Here is a 20,744-nt window from a genome sequence, read left to right as displayed (position 1 = left end):
GAAGGAGACTGTTTTAACCTCACCACATTTGTAATATTGTTACAATCAGTAGAAATCATATAGAAAGCAAATGGATTTATTAAAAGCACATGTATGTGTGTATTATGGTATCATATGTTATTTAATAATGGCTAAAGTTATTTCAGATATGAAAGGCAAAAGGTGTATCTTGGAGAATTTCTCAGATGGAAATTTTATAAAGAGATGTTAGTGAAAAGAAGACCTGCCTGGATCAGGCCGAGAACCTGAAATAATTTATGGGAATGAAGAAGAAGGAGGGAAGGAGTTTTCTTGGATTGGCCAAGGGTCTGAGAGAATGAGCATGTGCCTGGAGTCAAGGTGAATTGAAAAGAGCTGGCTTTGAGAATGGGCTCTGTCTCTCACTAGTTGTATGGTCATGAGGAAGTAATTTAGTTTTACTGGCCCTCAGTTCATTTATCAATGAAGAGAGAAGAGTTGACTAGTGATCTCCAGTGTCATGTCCTACGCTACAGTTTGTCATGACATTATTCCAACATCCAAGGCTAGGCCATGCTCTGCATCATTGCTCCTTGGTTCTGTTAGGATAAAACCTGGGATTGTTTTTCCCAACACCCCTACTCTTCAATTGCAGTTTGCATGCTGCCACTTGAATTATTTGATTCATACCACCACTGCTTTTCATACTTTATAAAGTGTTGTTTTCAAGGACAATTTGGTATTTAAATGACTTTGTTTCCCAGAGAATGTATTATTCAGATATTGCCATCATCAAAATTACAGAATCATGGAATATTAGAGTGTAAAGGGCCCTTAGAGGAAGCTGTTGTTTAAGGGGATTTGCTTTTTTAAAATTTGGATCAACACTTATCCAGTGTGATAAAGCTCCAAAATAGAAATAGCTACACAATCACTGAGTTGAAAATGGAAGTGTCAATTTGGATACAATCTACTAATTAAGCTGATTGTTAGTAAAGAGTAGCCAGTCATAATTGTCAGCAGTTCTACTTTTAACATGGAACTTGTCCTACACTATTAGAGAATATAATTTAAGGAAACCGTTTCTGTGCATGTTAAAGATCAAATTTTACTGAAAGAAAACAATCAACTTCATCTTTCTATACCCCCTTCCGCTTCACAATCACAGGCATCATCAAAGCTAATGTTGATCAAGCCTTTTCTAGGTAATAGTGTCTTAGGTCAGCTTTCCCTTGAAGTAGACTTTAAGATGGAGATGGGTGTGCATGAAGTTTGTTGGGAAATGATACTGTGATCATCATCTGCATGAAAATGAGGAAAGCAGGATTAGACCAGAAAGAGAAGTTGGGCTTTAATGCGGTCTTCTCTGCCACTCCATGGGTAGCTCAGGACCTGGCCTTTCCGAGTTGTCTTGAAATGATACAGTAGATGTCATTGACCAAGCTTGGAGGTAGGATACCCCCAGGAAGAGACAGCTTTTTGACTGAGGGCAATTCCCAGAGAGTGACTCAGCTGAGAGCCATTAACTGCCAAAAACAGTGGAGGGAAGTCTGTGTGCCTGTTCAGAGATGGGAGCCCCATAATCAGGCACTGGTTATGCCCCTTACATGACCTATCTTGTATAAGCATAACAGTAACTATGGAATTAGCAATTATGATTTTCCCATTATTACCATGAGGAGATAAAGTCTTAGAGAATTAACTTGGTCAAGGTCATACAACAGTAAGTGGGTGTGACCAGATTCTTAGCTGTCTGACCAAAGTCTGAGCTCTTCCTTCTCTCTCTTTTAAGGATATGACCACCTGGATAATGTCCACCTGAAATTATGATATCTTGAACTAGGTAATAGCTTTATAGTTTAGTTCCAGATTCATGACAATACCATAGCAGAGTTATGCCAATACTAAATACAACTTGATCATCTTGAACTATTTCTTTGAATCCGTATTACAGATCTGAAATAATATGGCACATTATTTATAGTAAGTAGTGGCCTTATCCCATACGGTAAATTATTTCCCATCTAACACTCAGTTTGTATACATATTTTGCTAAAACATGGCTCTTCTATTAAATCCCTGAATATCATTGTCTATAGTTCCAGAATTTGGGAAATGGTCCTTGGCTGGAACGGGGGGAACAGGGCTATTGATGTGGAATGTATATAATATCCATCTCTTAATTTTTAAAAGTAAGTCTCAAATGGGGCACCTGAGTAGCTCAGTCAGTTACGTGTCTGACTCTTGATTTTGGCTCAAGTTATGATATCAGGGTTGTGAGATTGAACCCTGCTTTAGGCTCCATGCTGAGTGTGGAGCCTGCCTGGGATTCTCTCTCTCCCTTTGCCCTCCCCCCATCCTCTCTCCCTCTCTCTAAAAATAAAAATAAGTCTCAAACAATATAATATAAAATGTCTTGATAAAAACTTACTGGATATCAGATGGATTTAACTTTTACAAAGTTAAAAAAGAATAATTGTGAGAGAGCTAGTGTTCAAAAAGTTGACACTAGCCCAACTCTTCTTTTGATTATGTCAAATCTTTAAATAAAATGGCATTTTCAACAAAACCAAAAGACAACCGACAGAATGGGAGAAGAGATTTGCAAATGACATATCAGATAAAGGGCTAGTATCTAAAATCTATAAAGAACTTATCAAACTCAACACCCAAAGAACAAATAATCCAATCAAGAAATGGGCAGAAGACATGAACAGACATGTTTCCAAAGAAGACATCCAAATGGCCAACAGACACATGAAAAAGTGCTCCACATCACTCGGCATCAGGGAAATCCAAATCAAAACCTCAATGAGATACCACCACACACCTGTCAGAATGGCTAAAATTAACAAGTCAGGAAATGACAGATGTTGGCGAGGATGCAGAGAAAGGGGAACCCTCCTACACTGTTGGTGGGAATGCAAGCTGGTGCAGCCACTCTGGAAAACAGTATGGAGGTTCCTCGAAAAGTTGGAAATAGAGCTACCCTATGACCCAGCAATTGCAGTACTGGGTATTTACCCCAAAGATACAAATGTAGTGATCCGAAAGGGTACGTGCACCCCAATGTTTATAGCAGCAATGTCCACAATAGCCAAACTATGGAAAGAGCCAAGATGTCCATCGACAGATGAATGGATAAAGAAGATGTGGTATATATATACAATGGAATATTATGCAGCCATCAAAAAACCCCCTGAAATCTTGCCATTTGCAACGATGTGGATGGAACTAGAGGGTTTACGCTAAGTGAATTAAGTCAATCAGAGAAAGACATGTATTATATGATCTCACTGATATGAGGAATTTGTAATCTCAGGAAACAAACTGAGGGTTGCTGGAGTGGTGGGGGGTGGGAGGGATGGGGTAGCTGGGTGATAGACACTGGGGAGGGTATGTGCTATGGTGAGCGCTGTGAATTGTGTAAGACTGTTAAATCACAGACCTGTACCTCTAAAACAAATAATACATTATATGTTAAAAAAAATAAAAAAGGTAGTAGGAAGGGAAAAATGGAGGGGGGGAATGGGAGGGGGAGATGAACCATGAGAGTCTATGGACTCTGAGAAACAAACTGAGGGTTCTAGAGGGGAGGGGGGTGGGAGGATGGGTTAGCCTAGTGATGGGTATTAAAGAGGGCACATATTGAATGGAGCACTGGGTGTTATACGCAAACAATGAATCATGGAACACTACATCAAAAACTAATGATGTATGATGATTAAAATAAATAAATAAATAAATAAATAAATAAATAAATAAAATGACATTTTTTAGTTGTAATTTCCCTCCCAGTAAATATGCTTATATAATCTGTGTTGATGTGACTTCCACACACACTGTTTTCATAACCAATGTGTATATGTCTAAATGATACCAAAACAATTAGCTTGCCTTTTAAATAATTGAAAAGATCTTTGGCTCATAGAGATAAAATTGTGAAAAGGAAAAATATTCACATTTAATTATGTTATTTTTCCATGTTCTCTAAACATTGGTAATTGAGGATTTTGCCTAGGTTTTGTACATTATGAGATGGATTGTGTTTCTTGTATATTCTCAAACTGCATTAATTAGTATTCCTCTTGACTGTATGTGTCCGAAAGCCCAACTTAAGCTGGCTTAAGCAAAAATGGGATTTATTGATCCAGGTAAATAAAGAATCAGCCATAGGGCTTGCCTCAGGCCAAGAGCTCAGGCAACTCTCAAGCTTCCTTTCCACCTCTCACTTACACTTTCTCTGCCTTGATCAAAATCTCTGATTTGCCCTTCCTGCCTGATGGCAAGATGGTTGGAGCAGTTCTAGCTTATATTCTCTCCTGTTCAAGATCAGGAAAGAGCACTTGCCTCTCTCTTGGGAGCCCAGTAGAAGTCTCTTTTCTCATTGCTTCTGGATCAATCACTGTGGCCAAGTCAAGCCTAACCGAAATGCAGCTAGGAGTAGAGTCAATAGCAGCTAAGTTCCACAAGATGTCTCCATGAATGGGATCTCGGGGCAGCCTTTTCTCAGAGTGTAACTGGAATTTTTTTTCTTCCAAAGAATATGAGGAAATGAATGCAGAATAGTTAAACCCAGTGCATATCCATCATTACTACTTAAATCTATAGTTTACTTTTCAGAAAGCTGTTGCCAACAAACTTACAGCCTAAATCATGTGATATATTATATGCCCTAGGGGTCTGAAATGAAAATAAAGCAAGAAAAAATGTAAGAAATAAACTCTAACAGGAAAAGGAAGCTTCAAGAGAGAGGAAAAATATGCACAGAAGAAAGTCTCAAGAGCAAGTGTGAGTTATATGGAAAGCACTTTTAACTATTCATGAATGGTGAGTTTCTGTGAACCTTAAGAGATACTGTTTTATTAGGATGAGAAACTTCCTTTCAATCTCACTGTGAGTTGATAATTTTGCAAACTGTCTTTTAATGTTGCAGGAAAGATGTGGAATACTCCAGTCAGTTTAGAAAGTGTTGATGGGTGGCAGCTTGTCAAGGTTACTCCTGTCAATTGGAAGAGTCATGTTTAAACATGAGTGCATTATTCTCAATGTTTGATTTTTGTCATGATTTTTAATAGCTTTTGTGTTTGTTCCAGGGCGGGGGGGATGGAAAATATGTATATATAGTAGATGACACTTTCCATTAACCTTGCCAGAATATAATCTTATAATCTACCTACAAGTAACAGAGCTGATAGGTTTCTTTCCCTAGCAAGTTTTCAGAATTTATACATCCAGCTCTTTTGAAAGTTACAAGGGTGATTGTAATGGGTGGATTAGAAAAGATAATTCTAAACCTTGTTCCAGAGTTCTGCATAAACTAGTTTATATAAATTTCATGTTCACACATTGAAGACTGCTTTCAAATAAAGCATCTGCTTATGAATAAACACATTACGGGTGGCATACCTTTGATGGGTTTAAGCATCTTTCTCCTCTTCCAATCTTGAAATGGTTTCTCTTGCCACAGATGGGTATGAAAGCATTGGCTGTCAGAAAATGGTGGTGGTAAAGGTATTACAGGTAAAGGATCTTGAGTGAAACTACCCACTGTGGTTGAGAAACACTGGGGGACAAATCATGTGGGCAATTGGAAGATTTTCCTTTGGGCACATCCACACTGTGCCAAGACCACCTGTGGTGCTTCAGGGAAGCATTTGGTGCCCACTTTAGCGTAAGGAAGAGAGGTGCATGTAGGGATAATGAAGCAGTTGAGGCAGCATGGCAACAGTGGATTTAGAAGAATAAATTCTTCAGGGATCCACAAAGGAAATCAGAGTCTGGGGCCTTGTTGAGAGTGACTTCTATTCCCAAATTTAGGAACAAGTTTGCGGACTCTGAGAGTAATTGTTGGCATGTATCTAGGACTTCAGTCCTGGAGGGATTAGAATTACATAGCCAGAGACTCAGAACAGGAGAGTAAAACAGAAATCCAGTAATTGGAAGAGGGTACAATTGGAAACTTAGTCTCAGAAATAAAGCAGAAGTCAGGGTCTGCTTCATGAATTATGATCTGTGGTCCAGCGGCTTCAGCATTACCTAGATGCTTATTAGAAATGCAGTGTCTTGGGACTCTCCAAGATTAACTGAATTACAGTCTGTACTTCTGCATTTTGACAAGGTCTTCAGGTGTTTCATGTGCTCATTAAGATTTGAGACATTCTAGGACCCAAGGCCAGGGCTAGAAGGCCCAAATTTTGGCCTTGGTGCTGGATCTTTAATTGGTGAACTTGAAGGGCACTCATGTCTATAGAGCTCCCTCCTCATATGGACCCTGTCCCCAGTCCTTTTCTTCTATCTTTTCACTTAATCTTTACATCAACTTTGTGAGGTGAACATTTCCCTTATTTATTAAATCAAAGAATTGGTATTCAGAAGAGTTAAATAACTTACCTAGGATTAAACTACTTGTAAGTGATGGAAGGTGGACTTCTAAAAATCTTTCTTATTATGGAAATTTTCAAGGATGCACAAAAGGAGACCAATATTAAGAACCCTGTGTCCCCTCACTCAGAGCTTCAGTAAGTATCAACAATTTGCCACTTTTGTTTCATCTTCCCACATCCCAACTCATATACTTTCTTTCCTCTTACAATTGCCACTGCACTTGTAGAACCTAAATTGAATGTGGGCCTGGTTGACTCCACAAAGATTATATCTACCATGCATTTGACCATGCTAGTTACCTATTTGGAATTGCTATAATTGTTACAAGGATTGCCTCAGAGGCTGATAGGGAACAAAGCCCAGAGCCAGTATAAATGGAGCAAATGTGGGAGGGAAATGGAGAGAGGGAAGCTTCTGGAGCAAATGTGGGAGCAAAACGGGGGGGGGGGAAGCTTTTGGAGCCTGAAAATCAGACCCAAAGACAGTTACTTAAAAGGGGTTCTATAGCCAAGGCAACCCTGTATGAGTAACACACTTCTTGCCTCCAGAAGTAGTTCATTTCTCAGTCTATAAACATTTGTGAAAATCTACACTGACACTCAGTTCTTTGGAGGTCATTTGAAACTTACGGTCATACATGGTGTTTCCTCTGTCTGGGATAGTTTGCACCCTGCCATCTAATTAAGTCTCTCTCAAATCCCAACATAAATCTTACAACAGCTTTCCTTGACCACTGTTCCCCATGCCTTCCCACCATCATATACAAACATGGATTAAGTTGTATTTCATTCTGTGGACTCATCATACTTAGTAATTATCACAGCCTAGAATCTGAGCTCTGAGGGTTAGTGACTGGGTTTATCTTTTTTGTCACACAGTCTGCATGGCTTGTAGAAGACTGGCCCTCACAGGGACAGGACAGACAGAAGGTATGAGAACTTGGGGGTTCTTATTCTTTCCTTCATCCATCTATGAGAGAAAATTGTGGCATTGCTCATTTACTTTCTTCTTCTCCCTTGCTCTCCACTGAGGGCTCTCCCATTGCCAGACCAGCTCTTTGGGATGTTTGTTATACAGATTTCTTAGACAAATTGTAAGCTCCACAGGGAAATAGAAGAAACTTCTATAGGTGATTTTGGAGGAGCTGTAGAGTGTGAGGAAAACTAATAGTTACTACAACTTATTGCTTATGAAATGTCTAGCTCAATGTTAGATGCTCATGTGCTGTGTTATTTAATCCTCACATCAATTCTGTAAGGTAGGTATAATCACCATACAATAAATTGACTGTATCATTACTGATAAAATGGCAATACATTTTTGCTTCTGCCTGCCTCTTGACAAACCCTTATTGGCTAAAGCTTGATCTTTTAGTGAAGGAGACATGTGAGGAAATAAGAGAAAAGGCTCTAGGAATAGAAATAGGAAAAGTAGATTTCTATTCAGATATTACAGTTAGGCTACACGGTCTCTACTTAGCCCTGTGCAGTGATCACAGTATTGAATATAGAATGGTTTATCAGCCATTTACTGAGCTCCTGTATTGGGATAGAGGTTTGTATATAATTTAAGAAGCAATGGGGTAGAGCACAGTGAATGATTTATTTTCAACTCAATTCTGAGCAGGAACTGCTGTGGTTCTTTAATTCTTGAAATACCTTGGATACTTTTAAGCAGTTCTGATATTAGGATGAACTTGACACTATGTGCATATTTACTGTGGCAGTGCCCATCCCCCAAACAAAAACAAAGCCACTATTGACTAAACTGGTGGTGAATCTTAGAATTGATAGCATCTTAGAGAGGGGAAAAAGTAGTTTTTAAGAACATTTTCTAACTTGATTTAATATACCCTTGCTATAGATATAGAATATGAAGAAGGCTCAGGTTAGAGGAGAATAGAGAGCCACGTCGTAGTCATTACTGGGCTTAGCAAATCAACCAGTTAACATTTGAACCTTTCGTTGAGACTCAGTAAGTTGTCAACAGTTAAGATCTGAGTTACAGAGTACAGAAATATCTTTGATTAACCAAATTTATCCTTTTAGGCATATAGTATAGGGGGTGCACAAGTTCTGTAGTAGAGAACAGGAAATTGACTTCAAAGCTATTTTTAAGGTCATTTTATATAATCACATGTATGATAAGCTGCCTCACAGTCTTTATTCCAAAGAGTAGATTGGTCATTTTGAACATACCTATTGCCATCTTCAAATTGTTTCTCACATATATATATCATTATATATATTCTATATGATGGTGCCTGAATTTACTGGCTACTTCTTGGCAATTAGTCAAGATGATGATGCTTAGAGTTGGAAAACCATGTGAGTTGTCTTTGCTTTTTTATTGTGTTTTGTTTTCAGAATAAATTGTCACTATCTTTTTAAAATTCCCTTCATACAAAGTGCACCCTTTGGAATTATTGATCACTATAGTTACAAGCATTTGAAACTTATGTGAATGCTATAAGCATGTACTCAGTGCCACACTATGCTCCCAGGTCAATTGCAAACATAGAGAACTGGTTTGGTACTATCAACTCATCTCCTGTATGCTTACATTTTGTATACATGCATGGATATAAATTTGTGCAGATTGTATATGTTCCTGCTGGTTCTGGTTAGTTCTGAAACTTCTGGAAATTCTGAATGAATGACTCTATGGAGAGTAGAGTTACCAAACTTCAGTGTAACTCAAGAGAGGCTCCATTTCATTTAGACTCAGGTATTTTTTAGAGATGCTGGAGGTGAACCATCAAAGGGTAGAGAATTATCAAATGGATCCTTTTGACTTTGGAGTCTCTTACACCCAAATTGGCGGCACTCTACCCAGCCTTGACAATCTCTAAGGAATAGATTGGCATAAACCACCTGGTAGTACAAACATCTGGTAATTCTCATCCTAGGATATTCTTAGCAACCCAGCCTACCTTCTGATGTAATATACTTGCCATTCTGTCTTAAATTTTAAGCAGAAAATGCTGTATGTTGTTTAATGATAGGGAGTCCTTGCTCAGTCTTTTGTACACAAGGCTAAAATTTCCCAACAAATCAGTTTCAGGGCACTATCTTCCTCTAGTGTATTTTTCAAATGTGGGTCATTTTTACTATTTGTCTCTAAACCATCTCCAAGTTTCCTTTTTATTCAAGTGCTGGTTCTCAGAACGGAATACAGTCTTCTTTATGGGAATGATTTTCCCCAGCAGGAGATATTAGTACTCACTGGTGTTGGTTTGTCTGTGTGGAAGAGGCCTGGGTTTGGAGTTACATAATATGGTTTCCAGGGCTAGTCCCCCACTGATTTGCTTGGCCTTGAGTAAGTCCCTTAATAATTTCTTTTGGAAGCAGTTTCCTTGATGACAAATGGGAATGGTTATTTCCCCCATGACTACTTGATAGAGATGGTATAAGGATACATTTAGGTGGAAGTTATGAAAGTGCTTCATAAAAAGTTAAAATGCCTGCACAGGTGCGAGCTATTATTACTGAAAAGAAGTTTGAAAAACTCAGATCCTTCACCCAACCTTCATTTCTCCAGGGATAAGAATGCATTTTTAGATTATATGTGTACTTTATTTCATAGGATCTTTTTAATCATCACATTAAAGGGTTTCATTAGGACTGTCACTATTAATTTTATAACAGTATGCTGTACCAGATCAACCCTTAAAATTTTGATTGCCCCCTTTTGACTAAAGACTGCTGGAGGAGTTTACAATCTGCTTCCATATTTGTAAAGCACATACCAAAGCATGTCAGGAAGTCACACACTTCATTAAAAGACTTCTACCAGGTCTAATGCATGCTTATTATTTCATTAGTGGAAGAAATTATGTGTGATGCACAACCTACGTCTAGATCATCAAGTCAAATGTATGGAAGTTTGTGCTAATTGAATTCTAAGATCTTTCATAGCACAAAATTTTTAGCAAAAAACTTGGGCCCATTGAAGTTTGAAGGTGTTATTATTTTATATAAAATCCATATAATTTCAAACTATTTTCTTATGAAGAGCTGACAATTTCTAGCACATACTATTTTGGACAAAGGTTACAATATTACACAACTTTATTTTGGGGGATTCATTTTAAATTCCATTTAGCCATGCAATTAGAGGGTTTTTAAAAAAATAAATATGACAGGTGGATTTCTGAAGTATAAAGCAACAGGCAAGCTTATATATTTTCATAAAAGCACTTTTAGGGAAGTGTTCTATAATGTGAAGTTGAGAGCTCAAATTAGATATAATGAAAAGACGAGGTTTTATAAGAGTTATGTAATTCACATAACAAATATTTACATAAAAGTAAGTACAAAATTGCAAACATATTTGTTCTATCCTCTGAATCATCAAGTTCAGAAAATTTCTTACTGGAATAATTATAAAATTCCCAATTCTGAATGTTAATAAAGAAACACATATAGGCGCAATATGAGAAATGTAATTCTTCCTTCTGAGAAGCCATGAAGGAATAACATAGCTACCCCTTGGGGATTGTCACAGCATCCCTAGAACTCCTAGAAACAGAACTAAAACTGCCTCCCCTCACTGGCATCGAGTTTTCTTTTCACACTTAGAGATGCTTACAACTGGACCACAGGTTAGTGAACTATTCTTAAATGTCCCTACCCTCCAGTCCTCAAAAAGGCAGTAATATTTTAAGGTGCCTTAAGGAATATGTCCTTTTAATAACTAGTATTTATGCCATCCTAAGTTCCATCAATCTAGCTTATGTGTGAGATGATTACGTCCTCTCTTTAAGCTCATAATAGAAATTTTATTCCATCTGTTCAAGTGAGAGAAAGGTAATGTGTTTTGTTTTGTTTGAGCTGGTATTATTGTAATTGAATTATTTTTTTCTAAAATCTTTTTACTCTATTCAAGCCCTTTTGTTTGCTTTCTTGCCTTTTCTTAAATATCCAATTGATGTACAATCAACATACAGATTCACCCTAGTGTACATTTCAACGAGTTGTCTTTCTTCCTTTGATTTTATGCACCACTGCCAAGCCATGCCTGTACCTGAGGAACCTGGAACCAAACACACACCCAATATTTTTGTCTCTTCCCACAATGCAGCCCCAGCAAAGGGCCTTGACTAATTAGTTCTGACTAGTTCTTGTCCATCACCAAAGATTTTAAGCTGAATTTAACAGAATTGGTATGGTGAAGACATGTGTCTTTAGCTAAATAAACAATTATCAGAGGATGGAGAGGAGGGATGCTCTTTATTCCTTGCCATTTATGGAAATGGGTTCTTTATCTCATGACATGTTCTGCTTCAAAACTATTCAGAGTTGAGCACTCTGGAGATAGGCTTTGATCTTTGCTATCCTCATCTTTTACTGAAGACTTTCAACTTTAAAACATTTGATGCCCAGACCATTACCAAGTTCACATTATATGCTTTAAAATTAATCATTTAAAATTAATGATTAAGCCTCTATATCAGCCAGGATTCATTACCTTGTGTTGTGATCACAACCCCAAAATCTCAGTGGCCAAACACCAAATACAGCTTACTTCTCAAGCTTGTTATATGTCTGTTGATAGAGTTTTGTTCATTGTTAACATGCAGGGACCAAGGATGACAGAATTTCCGTTTCACATGTGTCTTCGTAATTACCATAAGGGGGTAAAGGGAACAAGACAATCCTGTGCTTGCTTCTACAGCTTCTCAGAAGTGACATATATTACTTTCACTTATATTTCATTGACCAAACAAGTCCCGTGGCCATGCCTAACTTCAAAGGGTTCAAGAAAATACGATGCCTCTCTCTGTCTGGAAAGAAAATATATGAAGAGCCCTCTTAGGAAGCATGATAAAAACAAAGAATTAAGCAAAAATATACATTTGGGTCATCAGCTTAAAATATTAGCCACACATAATGATACATGTTAATTGGAGAACTCTGATATTCTTAAAAAAAAATAGAATCAAAACTACAGCCTCACTCTGGAAAAGAAATACAACTTTTAAGTTACATGTCTTATGGTGATTTTTTCCCTGTGTTTTTTTCTTGTTAGATATGTGTTTCTGGCCCTGTCCATGTTGTTTCCTTTCAATTACATGATGACAAAGCTACTTGTACTCTAAGTTTTAGTCCATTATGGGGTATGTTACACAGCTGTTACTTGACTGGGATGGTGACAGACTATTATTAGCTTCCATAATGTATCGTTATTTTCTGATGGACTTGCCAGCAGCAGTGAGCCAGTAATAGCAACTGCAGGGGTAAGAACTGTGGAGGTCCATCTGGAAGTAGATCACAGACACACACAGTCATGAGACGGCATCTGGGCTGCAGAGAAAAAAGAAACTCTGGGTTAGTTTACCAGGGAGGGTGGGAAAGAGTCATACAGGAAGCACTATTATCCATGAAATTCCATGTTATTTTAAAATATTGTATAAGCAAAGGCTGGTATTTACACAAACACTTTTCTCTCTGAAAATCTCACAGGGCAGGTGCACACCCCATGACACCCTGGAACCTAACCTTGGGTTTAGGGAAAAGGAACTTTGGCAAGGGCATTCATCTTACTCCTTTTTCTTTTACTGAAAGTGACAGGGCAACTTTTTACTGAAAGTTACAGGACATTCTGTAGCGAAGGAGCCACTTTCAAAGTCTTATCTTAGAGACTTCTTTAAAGAATCACTGTCATCCCAGAGGAGATGAGAAGACTATCAATGTCTAATCCTCTTGTCTCTACAGTGAACAAACTTCAGCTGTTTATCAGGACGATACTCTCCAGTCAAATCCATTATAGTCATTGAGTCTTTACTGACTCAATTCGGGAAACATTTCTTGCATAACAGAGTTTTGATACCTTAATTTGTTTTATGAGTTTTTAGATATTTATTAGGAAGTTCTCATTTTACTGATTAAGAAATCTGAGACCCAGATTTTGGGCTACAACGTGTGTCTTCTTTTAGGAATTCAGTGTTTCTACTGCTAGGTGCTGCTGCGGTGAATATAGACCTGTTCTCAGGAACTGTGTATCTATGAGAGGAGGAAATGACAGGTGGACAAACAATTAAAAGTGCAGAATACTTTGCATGCAGAAGGCAATACTATATACCATGTATTTAGTTCTTAATATATCTAGGCATTACTTTTAGGTCCAATTTAAAAAATTTCCTTTACTCCCCCCAAAACCCACAACTGACTGATAGAAGCTAAGCTTTAGAGATGCCAAATAACTTGCCAAATTTATTAGTTCACAGCTAATAAATAGTGGGCCAAGGATTGGATCTTAGGTTTGAATCCAAATTCAGGTGCTTAGCTACTTTACTAAGCTGCCTTAATAAAGATTTTGATAGGGAAAAAGAAATATGAGGTAGGTAGAAATAAGAGCTGCAAGGTGCTATGGGTTCAGAGGAAAGATGGGTTCCTACAATCTACAACATTGTCTTTAAGCCTTTTTGTCCTCTTCTTACCCTGACTCTGGTCTGAATTGTCTTATATCCTGCATTGTTTATTAATTTATTATATCTACTGATTAGAGTTTTTCTCTGCTGCTTTCCATTCTTCCTCCCTCTGACTTGAATGAAAGCTCCATGCAGGCAGAGATATTTGTTTTATTCATGGTGAATACCAAATGTCTAAAATAATACCTGGCACATAGTAAGAGCTCCACAAATATTTGTCAAGTTTAATATCTTAATAACCTTACTTGGGAGAAATACCGCCTAGAAGGCATAACAGAATTTCCAGGTGGTCATGAGATTTTTAGTTTCAAAAATGGAGACAAAAGTATAAAAAGTATGAGAATTCTGCCCAAAGCAAATAATCTTCAAAATCTGGGTGTGACCAGGAATGTATTAGAAATGTATATATTACCTGCTGCTGGTGGTTGAGATAGCTGACAATGGTATCCTTATGTGATGTGAAAGAACAGCTGTCCAGTTTATATTTTCTTTTATATAACTTAGATTTTGAGTAACATTTTCTTTTTTTAGAGAGAGCTAAAAGGCAATTTGAGGAGTTTTTCCTTTGCTCTTGTCCTCCCAAATCTGTCTTTTGAGCCATTTAGATCTGTTGACACATAATTTCCTCTGCCTTTACTTACCATTAATGCAGAGTCCCCTTCTTGGTTTTCATTGCTGGTAACTAGATTCTGTTGGTGAACTTTCTTTGCTGAGTGAGTTCAGGCAAGTTGTTGTGACTTCCCACCTGGGTTTCTGTGCAGATCTGCAAAGAAACCAGGGATTGGCCATAATTCTTGGTTAGGTTTCAGAACCAAAGATGGCAATGGAATTGTGAAAGACACCATCTGTTTGAGTATAGAAATTACTTAGCTCTACTAGTAACAAGTGAAATCTGAAGTGTTTTCCATTTGTGTTGGAAATGAAAGTGTTGGAAGCCTTCTGAGATTTGTGGAGGTGATGCTGAACTCAGGGACTCAGTCAAAAGCCTCTAGTGCTTCCCATCCTTTATTTCTCATCTGTTTGGTTAAGGGATTAGAAATGAGGTCCAGGTGGTTACGTTTTTTGCTTAGATTTTGAGGCATTGGTACTTTGAGCTGTTGAGAACATTAGAAATAATTTTCTGAAGGATGACAGTTGAAGGCAGACTAGACAGTCCACAGTCAGATCACAATATTCAAGCAGCTAGACATGAAGCAGCTACCTAAACGCAGGGCCAAAATTGGGTGAACGTTTAGGAACCAACTATCAACAAGATTGAGTTGGGAAGACAGTTTGGGCCAGGGGAAGAATAGCTAGCTGTGGAATTCTGAGGCAAAGGCAAAATGCACTTTTGTGTGTTTCCTGTACAACCTTGTATGTGCACATCCGGTCCATATAAATTGACTTAAACAGAATAAAATGTATCTTGACAAGCAGAAAGAAAAATTAATGTCCTCCTCACTGAGATGACAGCCAACACAGACATTTTTCTTGCCACCTCCCCTGGAAAAGTTCTAGGATGTTCTATTTTAATAGAACCCAAACCTTTATTATTCATCCTCTCTCTCTTTCCTTCCACTACGAAGCATAAAGATTCCATTAGTAGGCTTGTGAGTTCAGACATGAAGGAAAAGAGAGCTCTGCTCCTTTATATCAAAGTTATGTATCTTGGTATTAGTAATTTTTAGACTAAATGCCAAGAAATCTGCTAATGGGATTTTCCCAAGATTATATGGGCAATAAACACCTTAACAGAACCTAAAGAGTCTTCGCAAAAATTAGGTGTTTGTACATAATGCTGTACTTTTAGAATAGGCCCTATTTATTGCCTCTCAGTGGATATTAAGCAGTATAAACTAGAAGTAGCATACACTGACACCTGGACACACTGGACCCCAGAGAGCATAAAGCAGGACTTCCTGAGGAAGCTGAGTCCTTTGCTGGATTATTGTCTGTGGTGTTATAGTAGGTTCCTCCTGCTTGTCATCTTAAGTCACTGACACAGAGGAGAGGAGAGTTGATACAGGAGTCAAATTCACATTGCTAATGCCCACTGTACTGTCTTTGCTTTTAGTACTAAGCTCCACATTTAGTGAAGTGTGTCTACAGCCAAGGACAGCCATAGGCTTCCTCTCGATTGCCAGATCAATTGATTTGCAGTCTGAGAGCATTTAGGCTCAGGGGATTGTGCTGTGATGGATTAGCAATTTGCCAAGGGTGTGGATGGGAAAGTGAGTTTCAGTAGCCCCTTAAAACTAATATCTAAAGTTAAAGGACAGAGCTCACAGTGCCACTCACAGGTCACAGACTCTGTTCCACTCCACTCGGCTCCACCTTGGCAAAAGTGTTCAGCCATACAGAGACTGAGCGGTGCATCGAGTCTCTGCTGTCTCCTGGAAGTACGCTGGATGGAAAGTTAACAGCTACAGACCCTTCAAGAGCAAGTTCTTCACCTTCATGAATACAGACCTGGTTGCCTTCACAAAGAACCAGAAGGATCCCAGTGTCCTTGACGGCATGATGAAGAAACTGGACCTTAATGATGGGCAGATGGATTTCCAAGAATTTCTTAATCTTACTGGTGGCATAGCCATAGCCTACCATGACTCCTTCATGATATCTGTCCATTTCCAGAAGTAAAACTGAGGAGCTCTTGGGCCTGGCCTCCAGACCACCCACCCCGTTTCCTTCCAGCCTTCCAATTATCTGTTCCTCACAGAGCAAACACCCCTGCTGGTAGTAATAAAGCAGTAGCATTGTTAGAAGTGCATGCACACACAAATAAAATAACTTTTAAAAAATAATAAAGGACAGGGGCGCCTGGGTGGCTCAGTCGTTGAGCGTCTGCCTTCAGCTCAGGTCATGATCCCAGGGTCCTGGGATCGAGCCCCGCATCGGGCTCCCTGCTCGGCAGGAAGCCTGCTTCTCCCTGTCCCACTCCCCCTGCCTGTGTTCCCTCTTTCGCTGTGTCTCTCTCTGTCAAATAAATAAATAAAATCTTAAAAAAATAATAAAATAAAGGACAGTTGCAAAGCACTCCCCCTGAACCTTGAGAGTTTAGGACCTCTCTTTAATTAAGTTGCAGAACATTTCTTAGAAAAAAAAGAAAATGCAGAATTATAAATTTCTTAGCTATGATACTGAATAAAGTTTCAATCACTGATCTTTGACACTTTTATTCTATTCAGTATTTAAAGTGGTTTTTAATAAAACATCCTTATCACTTGTGTTGTGGAGAGTCCAGTAAGTTTGCTCTCTATTTTAGAGGAAGCATTTTCTTTTGTTTAGCGAAACTTACTTCCTTTGAGTATCAAAGGGGTGCACACTCATTTCTAATGCAATAATACTTGATAAATAAATCTGTCTTAGCCTTATCCTTTCTCTTCAGAATCAGAAATATGTCACACTGCCTCTTGGCCTCACCAGACCAAAGCCTTGGCAGGGGTTAGGGCCACAGTGACAACTAGGCTTGCTATATCAACAGAAGAAGTATGGGAGTGGCTCCTGGATCCTGTTCCAGAATGGTATCTTTTAGCTCTCAGATCCTCATTCTCTACATTTTAGATTGTTGACCCAAATAATGGATCAGCAAACTGTACCCTATGAGCTATATCCTGACCACTGCCTTTTTTTTTTTTTTTTTTGTATGGCCAAGACCTAAGAATGACTTCTACACTTTGATGGAGGGAATACTAAATTTGGATACAAAGGAAGTTATATTTCTTGTTGGTCCATAAAGCCTAAAATATTTACCATCTGGCCCTTGATAGGAAAAAAATTATAGACTCCTCATTTAAATGCATACAAAATTAAATAATAATACATTTAAGTAATTTTGAAGCACACCTAATTACTGTTTTTATTCCCACATATGCTGGCTCGTGAGATACTCTGAATGTGAAAGTTTTGTTTTGTTTTTATAAATTAAGTCAAAGAATTTCACAATCAAAATCAGGCTGGATAATTAATTGGCAGAGTAGATCTAAGAATTGTACACACAAGAAAGTCATTTTGTATTGGATTATTTATGAGAGATTAATCCATCAATACAAATGACACAGTTCAAAAAATTTAAGATTCAGGCTGGGAGGGGCTGTTCTTGAAGTGCACTGAAGGCCTTTGAACTACTGGAATATATTGCACACTAGGGGGCAATCTTTCTAGCCCACTTTTCAAACATTAAAGTACATCCTGAATCCCTGGAAATGGCTAAAGTGTTGATTCTGATGTGGCAGGTCAGGGGCTCAGCCTGACATTCTGCATGTCTAGCAGGGGGTCTGAGGCTGCTGCTATGGGGTTCAGGAGTTGAGAAGAAAGACTCTGGTCCTTTCCATTGGCCTTCACCACTTTTCCCTTAAGCTGTGATGAAGACTGACTACAGAGCTAGTGCTTTGACCTTGAGAGTCAAAATCATAAAAACCACAAACACCTGGACCTTTACTAAAACATTTTATAGCTCTGGCATTCCATCAGTCAGAGGTTGGTATGGAAATTATAAAGAACAATTGCCTCAAACCGTGTATGTTTACCTCGCAGCCGAAGTGACAGTCTGATGGCTGTGCCTGTGAAATACAAATCCCATATATTAATCAGTACATGTAAACAGACAAGTGCTGATGGAGAAAAAAAGGCAATCCATAATAACCATAGATAACTCACGTATCATAAGGTAAGCTAATTGGTATTGGAGTTATACTAATGTTCAGCCCATCTGTGCCTTGTAAGTACTTCAGTACACCACCTTCCCATCATGGCATATTATGCAAAATCATAAAGCTTTGAGCTTTAATATTATTCTGGTTTCTGAATCATACATTATCAGTAATAAAAGTGCTTGTAAATAAACTAGCAGATCGAATTAACAACTTCTTTTTCTTGAGAATTGAGTCTTTTGGCATACTTGCTTCTGATACTTCTTTTGCGTGTTTAGATTTATTCATACAGAGGGTCTTCCTCTTTTTCTCCTCCCCCCCCTTTCTTTCCTCCTTCCTTTCTTGCTGTTTGCTTGATTCCTTCTACTTTTTCTCTTTTGTTTTCTTGGAAGGAGATTTTTGGAAGAGATTTTCTGGTATTTAAGGCAGAAAGACTTTGCTATATCTTATATTTATGTAATTCATAATGACAGAGGAAAAAAAATTCAGTCTTCTTCAGTCTTTTTTTTTTTTTTTTTTAGATCCACAGTCACATAAAGAAATGATTTGTGGAACTGAGAAGAATATGTCTATAAAGCAAACCAAGAAAAAAGAATTTGATGTTATTTAATGAAGCAGGTGGCACATCTTTTTCAAAATCCCATTTTAGCTGGGCAGTGATTTGCAATGAGAGCTGACATGTTCATTTTTGCCAGGCTAACAAACCCAAGGCCTATTGAAAGTCAGGGTAGGAAAAAAAAAAAAAAAGAAAGAAAAGGAAAATCTTCTTTAATAGGCCTGAATTTTTGTTGCAGAATTTTTGTTGCTTTCCCTTTAAAAGTTAATTCTTTGCTCTATGTGTCACTACAGGCTTGTTAGTATAATAAGATCAACCAAACAGAAGCTTTGCAGTTCCTTGTAAGAATCACCCCACGAAATGATGGTAAATGGTTATTAATGTGGGAGTGGAAAAGTTTGAGGCACTCTTCTTTCTGTAGTTACTCTGTATGACTTTTTTTTTTTCGACCAAAAAATGTAATAGGTTGGAGTAATCTGTGCTCAATATTTCTGGGTTAAGCTGTAAAATATTTAGCTGTCATAAAATGATGAACATGTTTGGTCTATTAATTATAAGTGTCCCATCACATGGTCCCTCTACTTTGATTAAATCATGTGACTAATCAAGGCGAAACAGGAGATAACTGACCTTTAAAAGTAGTTTCACATCAAATCTATCTGGGCTATAATTCTTTCTCATTTTAACAGAACAGATTGCAGTACTTATGAATATTTTAGAGTTCTACTTAGACTTTTCTCCCTTTAGTGATAGAAAGAGCTATCCTGAATTTAATTAATTTTTTTTTTCTTGGTAACAAGCATGGTCCATGCATCTAGGTAGAGGCAATTCACACAATAACTAATCCTACCTAATGCACTTGTAGGTAGGAACTGTTTAGAGCATTAGGTGCATCAAAAGTGACTGAGTAATAAGGATTGTATCTGATTTGGGGCTGAGATACTAAGACCCTTGTCTCATAGGACAGTTGCTTCAAATGGCACTTGAGGGCAAGTCTGATGGTGAAGTACTATTCTAATTTCTAGAAGAATTCTGTAATTCTGTGGGGGAACCCTGCTTCATATCCATATTTTAGAAAAATCAAACAATACTCTAGACCCTTATTATGTTCTTTTATACTGCATTTTTAAAAATTAAATGCTAGAAAGTAACACAGGAGTGTTAGCTTCAGTTTACCTTGTAGAATGTCGCTGAAGCAAATAAACATGTGCTACCAAAATGAGCCAGTAAAGCAGTTCTAAGAGTATTCTTCTTGGGGGACAGTTATCATGGGGTTCAGATAGTTCAGCATGTTTTCTCTCAATTATTTATTTTATTTATCTTTGTGGCTCCTAAGAAGGAGGAACAGAAAACTCAGATGGACAAATGGATCTTTTCCCATGATAAATTCTAATTTGGTCTGGAGTGTAGGAGAGAAGGCTGCAGCAGAATATTGGTGCTTTTTTTTTTTTTTATGTTAATCACCATACATTACATCATTAGTTTTTGATGTAGTGTTCCATGATTCATTGTTTGCGTATAACACCCAGTGCTCCATGCAGTACGTGCCCTCTTTAGTACCCATCGCCAGGCTAACCCCCCCCCTCTAGAACCCTCAGTTTGTTTCTCAGAGTCCATAGTCTCTCATGGTTGATCTCCCCCTCCGATTTCACCCCCTTCATTTTTCCCTTCCTGCTATCTTCTTCTTCTTCTTTTTAAACATATATTATTTGTTTCAGAGGTACAGGTCTGTGATTCATCAGTCTTACACAATTCCCAGTGCTCACCATAGCACATACCC

The 20,744-nt window shown here is 38.0% G+C and overlaps 1 pseudogene; it reads left to right on the top strand.

The window, feature by feature from the left end:
* Positions 1-16,396, top strand: part of LOC118555705 (protein S100-A11 pseudogene) — a 33,369-nt pseudogene extending 16,973 nt beyond the window's left edge.
* Positions 16,397-20,744: the final 4,348 nt, after the last annotated feature.

This window comes from Halichoerus grypus, chromosome 1 (assembly GCF_964656455.1).
Source record: "Halichoerus grypus chromosome 1, mHalGry1.hap1.1, whole genome shotgun sequence".
Lineage (NCBI taxonomy): Eukaryota > Metazoa > Chordata > Mammalia > Carnivora > Phocidae > Halichoerus > Halichoerus grypus.
The sequence above is the reverse complement of the archived record's forward strand: the minus strand, read 5'-3'. Positions and strand labels throughout refer to the sequence as shown.